The 19,379-nt window shown below is 42.8% G+C and overlaps 1 protein-coding gene across 1 annotated transcript in view; it reads left to right on the top strand.

The window, feature by feature from the left end:
* The first annotated feature begins 1,521 nt into the window (after positions 1–1,521).
* CFAP221 (cilia and flagella associated protein 221) overlaps positions 1,522–19,379 on the top strand; it is a 563,252-nt gene continuing 545,394 nt past the window's right edge. The window contains exon 1 of the mRNA XM_085646788.1: positions 1,522–1,637. The gene's annotated coding sequence lies outside the window, so the exon portion shown is untranslated. The remainder of the gene's footprint in view (positions 1,638–19,379) is intronic.

The raw sequence follows: 19,379 nt of genomic DNA on the forward strand, positions 1-19,379 counted from the left end.
GTAAAGACAATAGCTCTTGCAAAGGTCAGACCTTTTAGCATTGCCACTGCTTGTTTATTTTAACTGATACTGCAGGACATTGGCAGAAGATATTGGCAAGCCATTTGGTCAAAAAAGAAAACCTATTGGCTTTGCCAATGCTTGTTTTGTAACAATTATTTGCTCTGCTAACAAACTAATACATTTGTTTATTTCTTAACATCCTGCATATGTCAAACAAGTATTAGTACTCAAGATCTTCCTAGAATAATACATCTGCATATTGAAACCGCCATGCAGTAATACAGCCAGAACCCAACCTAAGGTAAGACATCCCCATCATGAAATCATGAACTAGTACGGTCCCAGTCCCATTCTAAAGTTATCCTTGGATTACCCTTGAGTAATGCAGCCTCATTCTGAAGTCATCACAAGAGGATTCTTTAATAATGCAGCCCTATTCTGAAGTACTCATAAGATCATCCTGGAGTAACCCAGCCTAATCCTGAAAACATCATGGGATCATCCTGGAGTAGTACAATATCATCACATGCTTTTCACTGAAATAATCAGGAACCTATCCTGGAGTTATCCAGCCTAATCCTGAAATCATCATGGGATAACCCTGCAGTAGTACAAGATCATCACATGTTTTCCACTGAAGTAATCAGGAGCTAATCCTAGAATAGTTTCTCTGATGACTCGAGGAGTCATCTCGTTTAAATATTCTGCCCTATAGGCATACTTCAGGATAGCTTCGGATGACTTCCCCAGATAATTGCAGGAATAGCCTGGCTGAAGCCATCAGATGACTTCAGAATGACTCCAGGATGATCTTCCTTTTTGACTTGGGATATCTTATTTCATGTTGGGGAGAGTCAGTCCCTCGGCAGCCATCTCAAGAGGCTGGTCAGACTGGGCTCCGCTGCAGCGCTACACTAATAAAATATTTGGTTTGCATTCTCTACTGCCTGACCGACTCTTCGTTTTGTGGAAGGCGAGAGATGGTCACGAGTGATCCGGGTAACCCTAATCGGGTCACTTTCTTCCAAAGACACAGACACACATAAACACAATGAAAACGTGGCAGCTCTCCTAATAATTGCCAGAATGAACTGAAAAAAATATTGTTTAGTATATTTTGTGATCCTCTAAAATGTAGGAATGGAAGAGCAATAAGAACGTAGCTTCTTGCTCCAACCTGTAGTGGTGCTCATTCCCGTTCAATAAACCGAAAACAGTACAAAAGCACCATAAGTCGTTTATTCATAAACATACCAAAAAAGGTATGGAAACAGCACATGAAATCTATTCAGAAAGCGAGACCGGTTTTGAAATGTGTTACTTTTGCAATACTTTATGGGGAGATTAGGTTTTGGAGAGTTTGAATAACGTTTGAAAACTATAAAAATGCTGCTTTGCCAGTTCTGCAGGCGAAGATATGACTCGAGAGTTATCAGACCCCAGTTCAAAGATGGCGGCCATAAAGACGCTTTCATTGGGAGGAGCATGCTGGAGATTTGCCTTGGGTCCTTCTTCTGTGTTTAAGGTGCCCTCGTTGTCATGGCTACTCGTCCGCGTCCTTGGGACCGGCGTAGAGGAACATAGGGGAGTCTCTGGCCCCCGACAGCAGGAGTCCGAAAGAGTTTCGCGCCGGGGTAAGGCACTTAGGTTGCAGGAACTTACGGTGCAAACAGGGGCGTTATGGGTATGGCCACCGGTGTCCCACGAAGGGGCTGTAACCCGCGGTTCACTCTTCTAGCGTGCTACCAATCCCTGCTCCCTACCGTGAAACTTCTCATTTGTGTTGCTGTGTAATATTCATACAAAGATGCCAAGGACCCGTTTTATTTTGTGGGGCGGGTGTGCGGTTCTGTTAGAATTGCTTATTTTGCCAAATAATATTTCTTGTAGTTTGATGCAAACCTGCCGTAATTCCACAGCCGTGAGTGGTGCACTCAGCTCTTCCTACTTTATTTTATCAAGCCTCTTTTATGAAGGCTGGGATTGGCATGCGTTTACTTTGTTGTTATGCAGACCTGTACGTCCAATAGTTGTGACATTTCATTAGTTTAAATGTGTGCACTTACAAAACCCGGATGTCAAATATTACACTATTAAACTGCTAACAATTAAGTACAGTGATACCGCTAAATAATGCCGAACCAATTTTTTATGAATTTAGAACAGATGGGTTACATTTTTTCCCGCTTTGTAATACCAAATGTACACATCCAAATTCCCAAACAACACTAGAATATGTGGCAATTGTATACCCAAAACATTATCTGTTATGACAGACACACGCATATGTGAACTTTCTATGACGGGGGTTCATTATAGGTCCAAACGGGGCATCTCCATGCCAGATTTTCACACGATGCCCACTAGAGAGATATTTTCACACAGTAAATCTAAATGCACCTACTTACATAGCCGGTATTTTCCCTGTGCAACTGGCTTAGACCTAGACCTCCTGATCCTATGTTGGACACCTTTGATATAAAGCATAAACAGCAAACCAATCGCATTATGACAATTGAACATTCATCACCGTGTTAGAAAATAATAGAATTACACCCTATTCCTTTTAAGGCACTTCGCGATACATAGATGAGGACATCGAAGCACCCCATGCCAGCAGTCTGCTATTTCTGTGACTTCTCTTGAGACATGTACCCTACGTGTTTTGTAGCTTTACGTTTACGTCCTTTTGTTTCTCTGTGGGTGCCTCTGGCATTTATGCATATATTTACTGTTTGTGTTTCCACAGTCTTTTTCCGTGGAAAAGTACTTTCTCGTTGTTCCTCAGTCTAAGCCAACAGCGCACCCTCCCTCCGCCTAAGTGCTTTTCGTCTAATCACGTGCCCTCGATTAAAGTCCTAAAAGTATGTTCTAGCTGAAAGTTAAAAATTTGCAAACATTCGTGACAAGAATTTTCAATTCTATTAAGGACAAGGAGGCGAGGATTATGCTTTCTCATTTCTTTATTAGAAATGCCCAGCAGCCAATCAGAACCGTTTGTGAAACGAAAAAACTACAGTACCCATGAGCACCAGGGTACCACGTGACCAACCATAGAGTCTCTCATATAAAAGATACAATAGGAGAAAGTACGTCCTCTTTCTTTGGTGAGGAACAGTTCACAGAAAACAGGAAGTCCAATGGAAAACGAAGAATGCCAGGTAACAGAGTCCATCAGCCGCAGCCGGTGATCATCCTGACGCTAGAAACACAGCAATCGCCGAACAGAGGAGGCAGCAGACCATCCAAGCGGAGTTAGCAGGATAAACAGCAGAGTCACTATTTCGGGTCAGAACCTGAAAAGAAAGTACAGCCGTAATACTCATCCGATAAAGAGAGTGAAGGCAATAAAAGGGAAGGGTAAAAAGAGAGAAAACCAATGCATTGGCATAAATCAAATACAACTGTGACAATGAGAAACATGAGAATCAAACATGACTTTGGGTGGGATAATCCTCGCCTCCTTGTCCTTAATAGAATTGAAAATTCTTGTCACGAATGTTTGCAAATTTTTAATTCTATGTCAGGACAGGAGGCTCCGATTATGCTTGTTCAAAGCTGATCCACCACTACAGAAGCAATATGTTCGATAGGTTTGTAATAAAAAGTTTTGAACATAGAATCAGAAGACCAATCTGCGGTTTTCATGCTGTCCAGTAATGAAACACCCATCGAGAACGCTTTAGAGGCCATGGCCCCGCGAGCCGAATGAGCACCAAAAATGGAAACATCAATTCCAGCCTCAGACAAGAGCCATCTAACCCAGCGAGCTAAAGTAGCAGGAGTAACAGGACGAAAAGGTTTCTGCAAGGCAATAAGTAGTTGACCCTGTGTATCAGAACGTAAAGGGGCAGTACATACCTCGTAATCCTTGACACATTGAACAACTCAAAGGTTGGGATGATGAGGAAAAGAAGGATAGGTAACCGAAGAGGTAGCAGTCTTGGTGCGTTTAGAAATTAGAAAAGTGACACCCTCAGGTGTAAATCTGCGACCTGCTAAGTCTAACGCACGCACATCAGAAACTCGTTTGCAAGAAACGAGACATAACAGCATAGTCAATTTGGCAGAGAGTTGCTTGCGAGAAAGTAATGAATTAGAAGGCCATGCCTCCAAAAATCTCAAAACAATGGAGACATCCCAAAGCGAGACATATTTAGGACACGGAGGATTCGCCAAATGAATGCCCTTAAGCAATTTGGAAATTAAGGGATGTTCACCCGCCGGTTTACCATTGATGGGAACGTGAGCCGCAGAGATGGCGGAACGGAAGTTGTTGACCGTGCGATAAGCCAAACCAGAGGAAGCGAGAGAAGCTAGAAAATTAATAATCATAGCCACATCTGCTGAAGCGGGATCAACTTCCCGCTGAACACACCAGTCACACCAACGTTTCCATGAGGCTCTATATCGTTTGTGAGTACTGGGAGACCAGGCGTCACTGATGAATTTGGAAGCGTCGCATGAAAGGCCTGGGAGCGACCAGCGATCCCCGAAACTCGGCACGCCAACAGAAGGAGATTGCCGGATAGAACAAGGGGATGCGGATCGCCTAGGGGATCAAACAACAGATTCCACTTCTGGGGGAGAAGGAACGGGACCGCACAACACATCTCCAGAAGAACCGGGAACCATGCTTGAGCTCTCCACAGCGGAGCAATGAGAATTAGCTCTGTTTGAAAACGTTTCGCGTAGGCCAGAACCCTGGGAATCATCATGAACGGGGGAAAAGCGTAACACAGAGTGGACGGCCAAGTCTGAAGAAATGCATCCGTGGCCAGGGCCTTCGGATCCGGCCTCCAGCTGAAGAATAGAGGGAGTTGAGTATTTAGGCGAGACGCAAACAGATCCAGGTGACATTGACCCCAAGTCCGACGGAGAATGCGAAAAATGCGCGGGTGAAGGCGCCAATCGCTGAAGTCGCGAAGATGGCGAGAGTTCCAGTCCGCAATCTGATTGCGGCAACTGGGAAGATATTCGGCAATAACTGTGATCTTCTGTTGAAGACAGAAGTGCCAAAAATCCTTGGCGATCTCCGCCAAAATCTTGGATCGTGTTCCCCCCAACTTGTTGACATACCGGACCGCTGAAACGTTGTCCATGCGGAGAAGGATACAGCAATTGGTCTGAAGAGGAGAGAAACACCGAATCGCAAAGGAACCCGCCAGAAGCTCTAGACAGTTGATGTGAAGAGACAGTTCCTGGGGGGACCATCGACCCCCGGTCGAGATGGGACCGCACCGGGCTCCCCAACCCCAAAGACTGGCATCGGATTCTATCACCAGATCCGGAGCGGAGCCGAACAGGGCTCGTCCATTCCAGGCCTCCATGTGGTCTAACCACCATTGCATCTCGCTCTTCGCATCCTCGGAAAGAGGAATCAGATCTGAATAACGAAGACCTTTTTGGAGATGACGAATCTTCAACCTTTGAAGTGCTCTGTAGTGCAGAGGACCTGGGAATATCGCCTGAATGGAGGACGCCAATAGACCGACAACACGTGCTAACGATCTCAACGACACAGTCTGTCTGGAAAGAACAGACCTCAATTCCCTCTTGATGTACCAAATCTTTTGGTGTGGTAATAAAAGTTGACAGGATAGGGAATTCACTTGGAAACCTAGAAACTCGATCACCTGTGTAGGGTTCAAGATAGACTTCTGCGGATTGACTAGAAAACCCAGGGATTGTAAAAGGTCGATAGACCACTCCAGGTGTGTTAAGACTGTGAGGGGATTGTCCGCCATGAGAAGAATGTCGTCGAGATATATTATCAAGCGGACACCCCGAGCACGCAGACATTCCACTACGGGCCTCAGAAGTTTCGTGAAGCACCAGGGTGCTGACGAGAGGCCGAAAGGGAGAACCGTGTATTCGTACCAAATCCCCTGCCAACTGAATTGAAGAAACCGACGATGAGGCTCGAAAATGGGAATCGAAAGATACGCATCCTTGAGGTCGAGCCAAACCATCCAGTCCCCTTCGCGAAGAAGATCGCGCAAAAGATGGATCCCTTCCATTTTGAAGTGTCTGTAAACGACACTGCCGTTGAAATCTTTCAAGTTGAGGACCAGACAATTGCCACCCCCTTTTTTCTGAACCAAGAAAACATTGCTGATGAACCCTTGTGGGTGGGGAACAGTTGGAATAATTGCCCCTTTGGCGAGAAGGGATTCTATCTCCGCCGCGATAAACTTTTGGTCTTGAAGAGAAAAATGTAGAGGCGTTGGGGGGAGGGATTGATGTTGGGTCTGATAGAATTCTATTTTGAAACCTTGAACAGTTTGCAGAACCCAAGCATCGTTGGAGATTTGACGCCAGTTCTGGAGAAAAAAACGTATTCTGCCCCCCAGAACCACCTCGGAAAAAGGAATCACACTCACCTGAGGTGTTAGAGTCGTGATAGGCCCCTTGGTTGCCACCGGAACGGCCTTTCCGGAATTGACCTCTCCCTTTGCGGGAAGGATAGAAGTTTGAGCGGGAGTTGTAGCCGGACTCCTGACCACCGCCTCTCTGGGACTGATAACCCCTCTGGGAGGGATTATGGGAGCCACGGCCGAACGAGCGTCCCCTATGTCGTCCGGCCCTGGCAAAAACCGGACGAAGTGCACGCTTGATGGAAGCTTGAGCTTTATCCAAACCGCTGAAGGTCGCAACAAACTTTGTCAGTTCCTTAAGAAACGGTTGGCCGAATAAAAGACCTTGTGCCACCGGACCAGATTCGGAAGTAGAGAGCTCCGCCAATTTTGGATCAATTTTTAGAAGAATAGAGCGGCGGCGCTCACTCGAAATTGCACAATTTGCATTGCCTAACTGGCAAATAGCCCTCTGAGCCCATTCTATGAGGTCATCCGGATCCACAAGGGAAGCAGCTTCCTTGGCCTGAAAGCCAAGATCAAGAATCTTGGTGAGGGGTCCCAATAAATCCAGCATTTTATCCTGACAGGAACGCCAGGATCTGTCTAGACCCTTTTTTGGATCCTTTGCAAATTTTTTCAAATAGGAAAGCATTGTGGGATCAATTTCAGGAGTGTCTGCCAGGTGATCAGCGAGATCCGGGCGAGGGCATTCAGAGCGGAGACGAGCCCTAACATCCTTTTCAAAGGGTTGCCGGATGTGCGCCTGGACATAGTCCGCTACCGCAGGAGAAGGAAGCCAGGAAGACGAATGGGGGTGATAAAGTTCCGAAGGTTCAAAGGTTAGGACCTGAGGGTGAGTAGGAGCGTCCACGTAGTGCTCCTTATGAGACTTCTTGCGTGGTGGAGGAACATCCTGGTCCGAAGAGGAGGAAGGAGGACCTTCAGTGTCAGTCAGGCAGCCAGCAGAGGTAGAAGCGCCTACCGATGGCATGGAGGAAGCCTTTTCTGAGGCTAGAGATTTAGCCAAACGTTTAAAATCCGACCTATGCGGATTTACTGGGGACTTAGAAGAACGTGAAGAAGGCAACCAACCCTGTTGCTTGGCATAGTGCGTCAAATGACGCTTCAGAGGATTGATAGCGTGGACCAGAGCTTTATTAACGGAGTGCTGAACTCCTTGGTCCAGAGCCTCTACTAAATCCTGCTCTAGGAAACTAGAGCTGTCATCCTCAAAGGAGTAATCATCGTCATCAAAATACTCCTCCATTTTACCTTTTGTCACAGTAAAGTGAAATTAATGCCCACAAAATGACACTCGAATGTCAATATATATATGTATGCCAAAGGCACAATTCAGGGGGAGTGAAAACCCCACAGCAAGCCACTGATAAGGGCAGAAAAAACCTGACCCAATAAATAAATAAATTAATTGTGGAGGGAGGGCTTGCTGACAGTCACTCTAGGCAGTGCCTATGCGTTATTGTACAGCCCCAAGCCTTAAAACAGCAAAGGGCGTCGATGGGGCTGAAGGTAAACTGAGGCAGTGGGCAGCGGTGTGAAGAACAACCGATTCTGACAAGGTCCGTGTGAAAAACACGAATATAAACAAACAAAATGGCCGCCGCGCATGCGCGGTAACGGCCGCCTCAGATTTAGTGTAAACAGAGAAGCACGCGCGCTAGCGCGAGCTCCTCAGCCCCTTAACTCCCACTCCACCAAAAGAAGGACACCGACGCTCGAACGAGCGTCTCGCCTGGGGAGGTGAGACCACGCTCCCTGAATGTGCACCGCGCGACAAGCGGAGACCTAGAAACCGCGTGAGACAGCGCGCAACAATGTATCCATGCACAAATAAAGACTAGCAAGCGAGCGCGTCAAAGCGGTATCGCACAGAGAATAATGCAACAATGTATCAAGAGTAATAAGAAAAAGGCACTTAACTGGCTGCGGAGCAGCAAAGAAAGAGGACGTACTTTCTCCTATTGTATCTTTTATATGAGAGACTCTATGGTTGGTCACGTGGTACCCTGGTGCTCATGGGTACTGTAGTTTTTTCGTTTCACAAACGGTTCTGATTGGCTGCTGGGCATTTCTAATAAAGAAATGAGAAAGCATAATCGGAGCCTCCTGTCCTGACATAGAATTGCTTTCACTTATCCTTTTAAAGAATTAAATGTCATATCACTTCTCTCATATATTTGTATACTGGAGCAGGGATGTGGAATTCCTAAAGCCGGACGCGCGCAACCCCCTGCAGCACAAACCCTTTGGCTGCCAGTTTACAGTACCACATTATGGATCAGGAAAGGGAACTACCTGAAGTTAATGTAATATTTGTGTCCGTGTGTTAATGCTGTTCACACTTGTATTTATGGTTCATTAATTCAAAGCCTTTATTATTAGGGTGTGTGCTCCAAGTAAATGTTGTGAGCTCTGACTGCACTACTGACTGGTTCCAGTATAAAAAGGTGCACACACGTTTTCAATGTTTAGCAATATGAGGCTATGTATAATGCTCCCAGAATGCTCTCTGATTTGATGCAAATATTTGCAGAAGCATGAAAGCAACATTGATGATTCTTTGCTTTTTAACATAAAATGTTCATTAAAAAAATGCAAAAACATTTCGCTAAACTATTGTAAAGTTTTTGGTACCATTTTTCTGCAGCATCATTTAGTGAAATGTGTTGATGTATGCTAGTATATCCCAAAAATATTTATAATGTAAAATCAGGGTAACCAGTTTTAATAATATTATGGCAAACCTAAAAATAAACAAGCATTGGTAAAGCCAGTAGGTCTGAAATTGTTGTGCCTTTTGGTTTTGTCAATGCGTGACTTTTTTTTGGCATGGCTTTTGAAAAACCTTATTGGTATGGGAGCTGCCGGACCCTCACCATTATAACAAACATTGGTAAAAGCAAAAATAGTTCTTGGACTCAAAAAGCACACATTGACGCAGTAGTTCCTGGCACTGAACAAAACGACTGTGTCGATATGCTCCTTGTGAAAGAACAGAACCTGTCACTCACAATAAAGCTAGCTGAAAGACAGAAAGACAAAGAAGGTCATGGTTAACACCAAACTTAAATACAGTCTCAAAAGTGAACACATGTCCTTGCAATACGGCTGTCGTGAATTCACAAGACTTTACAGAAGTAGGCCAGGAAATAGTACTCCTAGAAAATATTTGTGAACTGCTTTTTAGCATGAGCAAATATGCAGGTGTAGATTTGCTCATGAAAATCTGAGTGTTTGCAAGTTCACTTTCGCTCCAACACCTTTTTTCCCAACCCTGGTAGAAGTTTTATGTCTGCCATTGTCTGGAGTAAATTTCCAACCTTTCTCAGTATGGGAAAAGATTGGAAAAGAGTTGGTGAAAACCTTTAAAACATGCAAGTTAGTAGGTTTACACTGACTCAAAAGAGCATTCCATCCCTCGAACTATTGCTTACCATTACTTTCAGCCACAGTATGTAGATCTGCGGAAACGTCGCAACATAAGGGAATTGCTAGTATTCAAACCCTACTTTGGAAGGAGCCCTTGCATAATCAGAGAGGCTATTTTAGAGCTCCTATATATTAAGATTGCTGCCATTATTTGTCGCCGCATTACATGGCACAAAAGGGACAAGTGGATTTCGTTACAGGACAAGTACATTTATGAAGCAACCTGCCCCATGGACAAGTAGATATTTTATTAAATTCCACACCCCTGCTGAAGCGATGGGGGGACCAGGTAAAACAAATGTCTTCCAATGCCCTAATAAAATGTAGAAGTTAAGGTTGGAAGTCAAATTTCCCCTGACATATATCTGAATCAGGAGTAACATACTTTGTAAGGTTCAAATGTATGAATCTGGAAATGTCCAGACGCAAAATGCCCTTGTATTGGTTAACAGTGTACCCAACAAAGTTATTATGTCAGCGCAAAGACCGCATCGAACTTTGAGCCATGCGGAAAAGGGCAGAGTAACTAAATAAAAATTGAAATTTTGTGTTCCGATTTATCTGAGTAGGAAACAACATGGACGGACCCACAAATAAGTGTTTACCACTTATGTTGACTCAATATGATGTAGCAGAGTGCAAAACCCCCAATTGGTCTGTAAGAAGACCCCTCACCCACCAACCTAGTTGGTGGCTCATCATTGGGGTCCCAGCTGGTCTGCCGAATGCAACCCAGCTGTGCTACAACGCCTGACTACAGCGGAGCGGGTTTTTTTGTGATTCAGTGAGGTGGGTGCTCAGAAGGGACTGAGGTTAAAAATGTCTCTAAGAAATGCCCAAACAAAAAAACTTTAATTAAAGGGTCTTAGGACATAGTTAAAACTAAGCCAGGATATCGTGAAGATAAAAATGGTACTTCAATAGCCCTTTGATGTAGGCAAACATGTTTCAGCCTATTACGGTAATCATAAGGCTTTCTACAGGACCACAATGTAAAAAAATCGGTGAGGTGGCTACAAACGTGGAGGTTGCCACGTTTGTGAGATATTAGCACACACGCTAAGGTGTGCTGTGTCTGTAGTGGAAGCACTGTACCTACGGACCCACTTATTTGTTGAAATCTGAAAAAGAAAACACACAACATAAAGGACATACAAAACATTTAAAACATATGCATGGAACATGTGACTGTCCTTACTTACATGCTGCGTGTTTTGCTGTGCTCTGATGCATCCGGTGAGTCAAAACTAGTTGTGAAAAATACCCTAAAAAGGGTGATACATGCGTTGAACATGGATATACCTATGTAGATAGCGTCATGCATGGTAAAGGGTTTAGCATGCATGTAAATTATGCAAGTGAATGCCATGCGTGGTCACAAATATGCGCAAAACAGTGCGTGGTCACAAGTATGCGCAAATCTGAGGCCAAAATCGGTTAAACTCTTGAGAGAAGAACCGCCTTCGTTGGTATTAAAATATAAAGCCTTTAAATCAGAGAAGATGCCATTCCATCGCTCACGTCTAGAAGAAACTAGAGCTTAATTGCTTATGCGAAAATCAGACTCATTCTTCTGAGGTTATATTTTCCTCCACCAGCGAAGCTGGAACACGGATGAGAAAAACAGTATTTGAAATGTAGTCGAAAGTTAAGGCATAAATGACCAGTGAATTCTAGGGCTTTTAACAAGGCAAGCAGTGGCAAGTGAGGAAAGGGGTGATGGCCAAGATTGTTCAAATTTAGGGGGTCACTGGAGCATCTATGAGAACTGCTTTTTTTGAACAGGTTAAGTTTGAGATGAGCACTAGTAAATGATATGGGTGCTGACGAAACCCATAGGGACCAACATTATACGAGGAGGCATCTAGATTGGGAGCAGTCCATCTGAGCAAACTGTCTCTGTAATTTGTAATGTATTGGTTTATAAAGTGCATGGCTACCCCTAGAGGCTTCCCACCGCTGGAAGACCCTATAGTGACAGTTGCCTTTGTTTAGAGAGAGTCCAATATGATGGGTTAAGGAGTTCCAGACCTTGGGGGTAAGATATACAAAGGAACAGCCACCTTACCTCGCTTTTCGAAATCTTTGAATTTTTGGCAGATTCTGAATGACAGATCTGGTCGACGTGTAGGACTTGACTATGTGGCATAAAAAGAGGACCTGTGTTGGTTAAAGACTTAAATGCCAGACACAGAGTTTAAAAAAAAATATATATATGCGCTTCTGTGGGGGGAGGCAATGGAGGTCTTCAAGGTGGGAAGGCATTCTGAATAATTTACAGTCTCTTGTCCCTTCAGAATGACTTACACTCTTACCATAGAGAAAATACATGTGGTCTCATAGTGGACAAGAGGCCTTATTGTCGACGAGGTCATGAGCTACTGAGATACAAACAGGCGCCCCGATTATTCAGCACAGAAACTGCTTCTTCAAGAATCTAAATTCCTTCGTAGTATTTAATACATTGTTAGTTTGTTATTTTGTTAATATTCCTCCAGAATTGTCTCCTAGAGTATTGTATCCATCTCTAGCTATGATAACCGCAGCAGAACAGTCTACTACAATGTAGCTTATTAGTGCTGTATGCGGTGGTTACATAGTATCCCGAACTTTGGTGTCTGGAGCTGTCTGTTTCCATCCTTAGATTCATATTATCATCTCTTTGGATTTGTCACACTGCTTAACTAATATCTGTATCTATGTATATAGTATCTGTAGTGGGCACACAACCAGGAAGGCAGTGGAGCTCTGAACTGGGTCAAAGGCAAGCATAACGTCAACGAGTGATGACTGAGGTAGCTGTATATTGGATGTTTAGTGTATTCTGTTGCAGTGTTCTTTAAAGAGTTGTGTCTTCAACTCTTTCCTAAATTAGAGCAACTTTTAGACCGTCATTATGGATATGCAAATGTTGCTGCAGATCTTGGGTAGGTAAATAGAAAAGTCCTGCTACCTTGTTTGTTTTTCCTTTTTCTTACACTTCTTCACCTCCAGTCAGATGGTGGCCATGAGTTTAACTACATCACACCATATTGTGTCAGTTCATCTGCACTATGAACACTTTGACAGATATCTGTGTCAACAGTAACTCACCTTGGTGATGACACAGACTGTAAATGTGGATCGCCATCCATTGCTACATTTGCCATAAAGCGTACAGGAGATAACAAAAAATAGTGATACCTTAAGTGAGTATATTGTAGGAGCTGAGCATTACCTACATAATCACGCGTGGCAGCTTTTATTCAACAAACAGTAGTATTTTCAAAACCATCATTCATGGGGATAAGTTTCAACCTGTAATTCGAGCTTTAATGGGGCCCGGTCCCTCAGGGTTTTATACCCAGTAATTAAAACCAGACATTGATATGGGAACCCTATTACTCCCTATATTCATCCCCTTAACTTTACTGGCAGATAACACTGACCAATTTCTGAAAAATGAATGTAAAAAACGTTAAGGTAAACCATATCAACGATTTATTTCCTGTTTATATTTCCCATGTTTTATTTAATCTTGCACCAAAATGCAGGTTGGTTGGCACACTGTAAGGATTGCAGAAATGTCGTTGAAATGCTTAAGCCAAGCCTTAATTACAAATAAAGCATCCTTATTATGGACCCCACACTTTTTGCAGCCCAGTTAAAGCCCCACCTGTAATTTCTTTATAATTAACTTACTGGCATAATTCCTATGAATTACTCATTAAATAAATCCAGAATAATACAACTCTTCAACATGTTCTAAAAATTGTATATATTGGAATATATGTACTATGGTTCATTGAGTACATTTTAGCATTCTGGAGACCCCAATCGAAGACCTTGGGATTTATTATCGTGGTAGCAGAACTTTCAGGTGCGGGTCCTAGATTCATCGGTTCCTTCCTGGAGGATGCTGGCTGCACTTCCAGAATGGTATTTTAGGATGCCCTGAAGACTCCTTTCAATACAAGTAACATCCAGTTGACCACAACCCCGGTACCGTTATTATGACCTACCTTGATATGTACCTTGCCTGGTCAAGTCTAGTGCCTCAGTTCCTTCTGTAAGTCCACTTTTTTGGGTCTGGCATTAGCCAAGACCTTTTGATTTTAATAAAACCCTTTTTTAACAACTCTTTTTTTTTATAGGTTGTATTTCTTTAAACAACAAGAACCAATAAAAACACTTGATAATGTGATAATGTACAGTATACATGAACAGCATGACATTGTGCCACCTTTCACATTATAATATACTTACTTTTAATAGGTTACAGCCAGCCTTCTTCATCCATTGGTCTGTTATTGTGAGATTCACATTCTATCCACTACAACATACAGCATGGGGTAATGGGCGGCTCACTTGAGCCATTGGATAACTTCACTGTGAGCGATGGCATTCTGCCCTTTCAAAAGAAGCACATCCAAACACAAATTAATAATTTTCAGTGCCAGAGACTACCGTGGCAATATGTGCTTTTTGACACCAAAAGTATAGTTTTGCTTTTAGCCATTTAAACAAAAATAAGATGTTTGAGGGCCCAGCAGCGTCCCCAACAATCCCATTTGCAAAAACAATAAAAAAAAAAAAACAGGCATTGAGATTGTCAAAAGACTGGCAGCTAACACCAGATTTACTGGCTTTGCCAATGCTTCTTCTCTGTGTGGCTGATTCACACGTTGACTGCTCCAAGATTAGCAAATATCTTGTTGGGCTCTAGCACCTGCTTTACTTCACAAAAGTCTCCGAAATTGAAGTGGTAGTAGGAATGCATTTCTCAGGTCGTCATATTGAATGCTCTTAGTCTGTGCAAACGCCAAGTGTTGGAGGTTTGCTTTACGTGGAGGAAACAAACATCTAGTCTACTTCACGTCAGCTATGACTGTAACAAGCAGCATAGTAAAGGATTTAGATTTTAGAAAACCGTGGGTTGGTTTAGCATCTTAATTTTCCTATCCACTGACCACTGCTTTTACTACTTCATCCTTTCCAAGCGTTGTTGAATTGCTTTACTGCAATTTCCTTTTAATGCCACTCTTGTTCAAACACAAAGAGTAAATGTATCTTTCAGTACCTCCAGCTTCCCCACCTGAATGAAGATATTTATGAATATGCGTTCCTTCTGAAAAATGTATTGTGGTCCTGGAGATGCTCCCGGTTACTTACACACTTTCCTACCTAAGGTGCTGTTACTGTGCCCCCCTCAAGTCCTTTCTTTTTGAGGGAGCATATTATCCCTACGACGAGAGAGGTAGAGGAGTCTTGCGAGGCTAAGGTGCAATTTTCAGGAGCTCCTGGTGAGTTATGGTTCATTTTTATGTTTTTGATGGGGCACTGCCAATCGACTTATCTTACGTACCTACTATACCATAACTGGAGTCACTTCCCCCATGTAGTGTTATAAATGGGCAGGAGTGAGTACCTTCCCTTCTTTAATTTGACTCGGACAATAACTGAACTTCTCAGCAGGAGGTTCAAGACTTTTAATGGGAGAGTACTGGCACTTCTCATTAGCAAACAGGTGCTCTGGCATCAAGAGTACCAATAAGCCTATATGTTCATTTTAAGCACTGTCCACAGGTGTGGACCATAGCGTTTATTACAAAAAAAGGCACTATATCTCTCTAATATGTTTTTGACAGATTTTTATTGATATATGCAGGAAGTTATAACATGGATTTACTCAAATACACATAGTTATGTAATTGACATAATGATTGTCTAAGCATGTGCATATATTCAATCTTTATTTTTCTACTTTTGTTTATGTTTTTTGTGTGTTTTTTGGCACGTAGCAAATGCTATACAACTTGATAGACATGTTTGATAAAGTTCTTTATATCAGTGAAATTGGAAGAATAATTGACAACTTAACAACACTTCAGTTTGGATTAATTCAATAACAGACTTATGTGAAAAGTGTCTACTTGTTGATTCTTTGTGGTGCTTCCTAAAAAAGATTCTATATTTATGTCTAGTCCTGGAGAAGCACCAGTTATGGACATTCATTTGTTGTATCCTATGGTACTGGGTTGGAGGAGAGAAGCCGTTTGGTATCTGGGTTAAATTATTGTGACCTCTTTCTGTATATAGACTTATATTTGTGTAAAGAACCAATGATCTGTTGTAAATGCCATGATAATTGAAATATTCAGGTTCTCTTTCGAACGCATCAACATTTCTCCTCAGCTATTCCGTCCGTCTGTCCTGATGTCATGATCTCTGTCCCCTTGATACATTTCTTTGGATGTTTGCACCGGTCTGCACCTTGCCTCCTGCGACTTTGTGACTTTTGACTCTTAAGGTGTCAAGCTCACAAGTCAGTCATAGGGGATAAATCATCACCACCACTAGGTCACAAGAGTGAATGCAGTTTGGCAAATTACTTGTACAGGCTGAGTAGCACATTGGAGATGCAGTTCACCGTACCAGCCGCATTGCTAGCCTATGGTTATGGCTGCTACTGTGGGCTAGTCTTCTCGCCAAGGTCATAACTCTTTATATTCTGATGCTTTAGCAGACTTTTGCTCTGCCTGGAAATTTAGGCAAAAACCTACAGACAATTTTGAAAATGGTCAAAGTATGCTGTGGATTTTCAAAATGTTCAAAACATTTGTGAAATACGCATACCAGATACAATCTGTGAGAAACCAGGGAAATCAAGATACAATCCGGGCCCACTGTGGCCTTCCTACAAAAAATAATCAAATTTGGCAGCAATGATGGTCCTTGCCTGCCCTCATGCCTGTGCCTTTCAGCCCTCAAAACCAGAGTAAATGTCAATGGTAGATCTCCAGGACCTGCCGCTTACACAAAAAATATGATTTCCAGCCTGTAGAACACTTCAGTTTATTTTATTACTGTTTTGCCCTTCCGTTCTCTCCCTGCTTTGGTACTTTGTCTGGCACCTTTCATTCATTCCACTGAATAAGGGAATATCACAGACAAACGTTTCCGCTGTACCGTAATGCAATACGTTTGGTGACTACCATGGGAGACAAGAGGAGGTCTTTCATACTTGATCACTATTTATTTATTGTTATATTTCACACATTTTTTAATATAACACAGCTCTACCTAAGGTAGGCATCCGTGAGCTTGACATAAGAAACAATGGATAGTGGTCTGGATCTTCAATATTGCTTTCTTAGACTGTCATAATCTCTTTATAATACAATGGGAGGCGAAGAACTATCTCCTACTGCTTGACACTCTCCCTCCTTTATATGTTATTTGTCACCAGGGGCGGCTCCTCCATAAGGGCGGAGAAGCGTCGCCGCACTGCTTTCTCGCAGTGCGAGAAGCAAAAACATAAAATTGTATTTTACATACCATTTTATGTTTCTGCTTCTAGCGCTGCGAGAAAGCAGAAGGCAGGGTATGTCTGGTTAGGGGCAGGCGGAGGGGTATGCCTGGTTAGGGGCGGGCAGGTGGGTGAGTCGGGGAGGAGTGGTTTGCCCACTGTTGTGTGCCCTAACTGCTTGGTCGGCCCTCTGGGGCTGACCAAACCAGTCATGCCCACTCAACATTTTCTCTATGTAGGCTGCATGCAGCCTACATAGAGAAAATGGCCTCCCGACAGGCGCCTGGCTGGGCGCTGTCCGCACCAATAACAATGCTGCGATTGAAGCGTTGTGATTGGCTTAGGGGAGGGAGGATGCCTGCTTCCTGCAGTAGGAAAACGTAGCGCGGGACCGACCAGGAGCGGAGGCGGTGCGGGACCCGGTAAGTAAAGTTTTTTAAAATGTATTTTTTAACACCCCCGCGTGACCCCCTCCCCATGCCTCCCCACGCATATCATGCAAGCCGTGTCTGTTTGTCACTTTTCCCAATATGTTGCTGACCACTCGTCATGTATTGAAACTCACGTTGTCTTAAATACTTTTGGTTCCTTTACTCCTTATTTTGATGTCCGCTTTGTTTATTCTCTCTGTCCCTCATATGTTACTCCTCATGGCATCTAATCTATTCTCTAGTCATGCTGTGTAATGTGTAACTTTTGTGCTCCTTGCTTGATATTTTTCTGTTGTCAAACTTTTTGCTTGCTCCTCTAGTATACCGATGTTAATGTGTTCTTTCCAGCTCATAATTTTGCCGGCCACTCTTCGTCATATTTTTTACTCACTATATGTTATTGTTCATTAAAACTGCAGAGCATGTAGCCGCATAATGTTACTGTTCACTCTACCTCACAACTATCAGTCCACCTCCTAATGTTACTCACCTTCCATCTCTTATGTTGCTGGAAAGTGGCCTACTTGAACCAGTGGGCCTACTATTGATTGTTACCCAGCCAGCTTCATAAAAATGTTCACACAGCCTCATAATATTCTTGGAATGTGTGTGCTATATGGCTTATCAGATTGACACATGGATTGCTAATTCTCAATGTGCCCATCATTGTTCACTCTACTTCATAAAGTTACTGATCACTACCTAACGTATATTACGGGCAACCACCTACTAGTTCTGGTTTCTCAACTCTGTAGTGTCTACATAATGATTTGTTTGTTTCTGTACCTCCTTATGTTGTTATGAGTTACTGTGCTTTGTAAAATTGGTGGCTTTTTAATGTATTCTGTCACGCAGCCTAATGTATTGGTGACTACTAGACTTCATAATATTGCTGTTCACCCTAACTTCTATTGAAAAGCCAACCTGATATATGTGTGTCACAGGGCCTTGCAACATCATTAGTCATAAAGATCAATATGTTGCTTGTTATTCTGCCTCAAAATATTGCTGATCACTCATATCCATACTTTTGAATGTCTTATGAGTTCGATGCTTACATAACACACATTGACGGTCTTTCTCACTTCCTTGGTCACAGGATTCATCAGCACCATGTTCTGAATTTGCATTCTGACATACACCCCAGTCCACTTCCACCCACTCAACCATCCTTACCTGAAGGACCAAATATTGGTACAAATTTTTTCTGAAGTCACAGTTCCTAATATTAACTAATATTGATGTCTTAACCTCATTCTATTGCCCATTTTGTTCTGCGCACGGAAGGTGACTGGGAAGAGGGGTTTTCCACCGTTTTTTTAAAATGGGGTCAAATAGTGCATCTTAAAACACAATCTTAACATACATTTTATGATAAGCCATATATTTTAAAAATATAATGATTAAATATTCAAAGAACTTTAATGAAGGGTCAGTGAAGCGTGATGCATTTAAGTTGAGTTTTTTCTTTCTTCCAATAGGTTTTATTGGTGCCTACCATATGTCGTTAATTATCTCCAGTTTGTCAGGGCCAGCATTTTGTCATTGATGCCCTCCTTATGCCATCAGTGCCCCCTTTATGGCAAGAATTACTACAATTTTGCCAAGGCCAGGGTTTTGTCTTTGATGCCGTCCATATACCATCTGTGACACATTTCAAAAATTACCTCCCAGTATATCAAGCATTTTATCATAATTGCCAGCCCCCTTTTCCCATTTGTCTTAGTTATCCTCCTGTATGCCAATGATTATCCCCAATATGCCATCACCATGCCATGAAAAACCTATAAACAAAGAATTACTTCTAGTATGCCAGGAATTAGAATTTGCCATGGCTGCCCCGTCCTT

This window comes from Triturus cristatus, chromosome 3_2 (genome assembly GCF_964204655.1).
Source record: "Triturus cristatus chromosome 3_2, aTriCri1.1, whole genome shotgun sequence".
Classification (NCBI taxonomy): domain Eukaryota; kingdom Metazoa; phylum Chordata; class Amphibia; order Caudata; family Salamandridae; genus Triturus; species Triturus cristatus.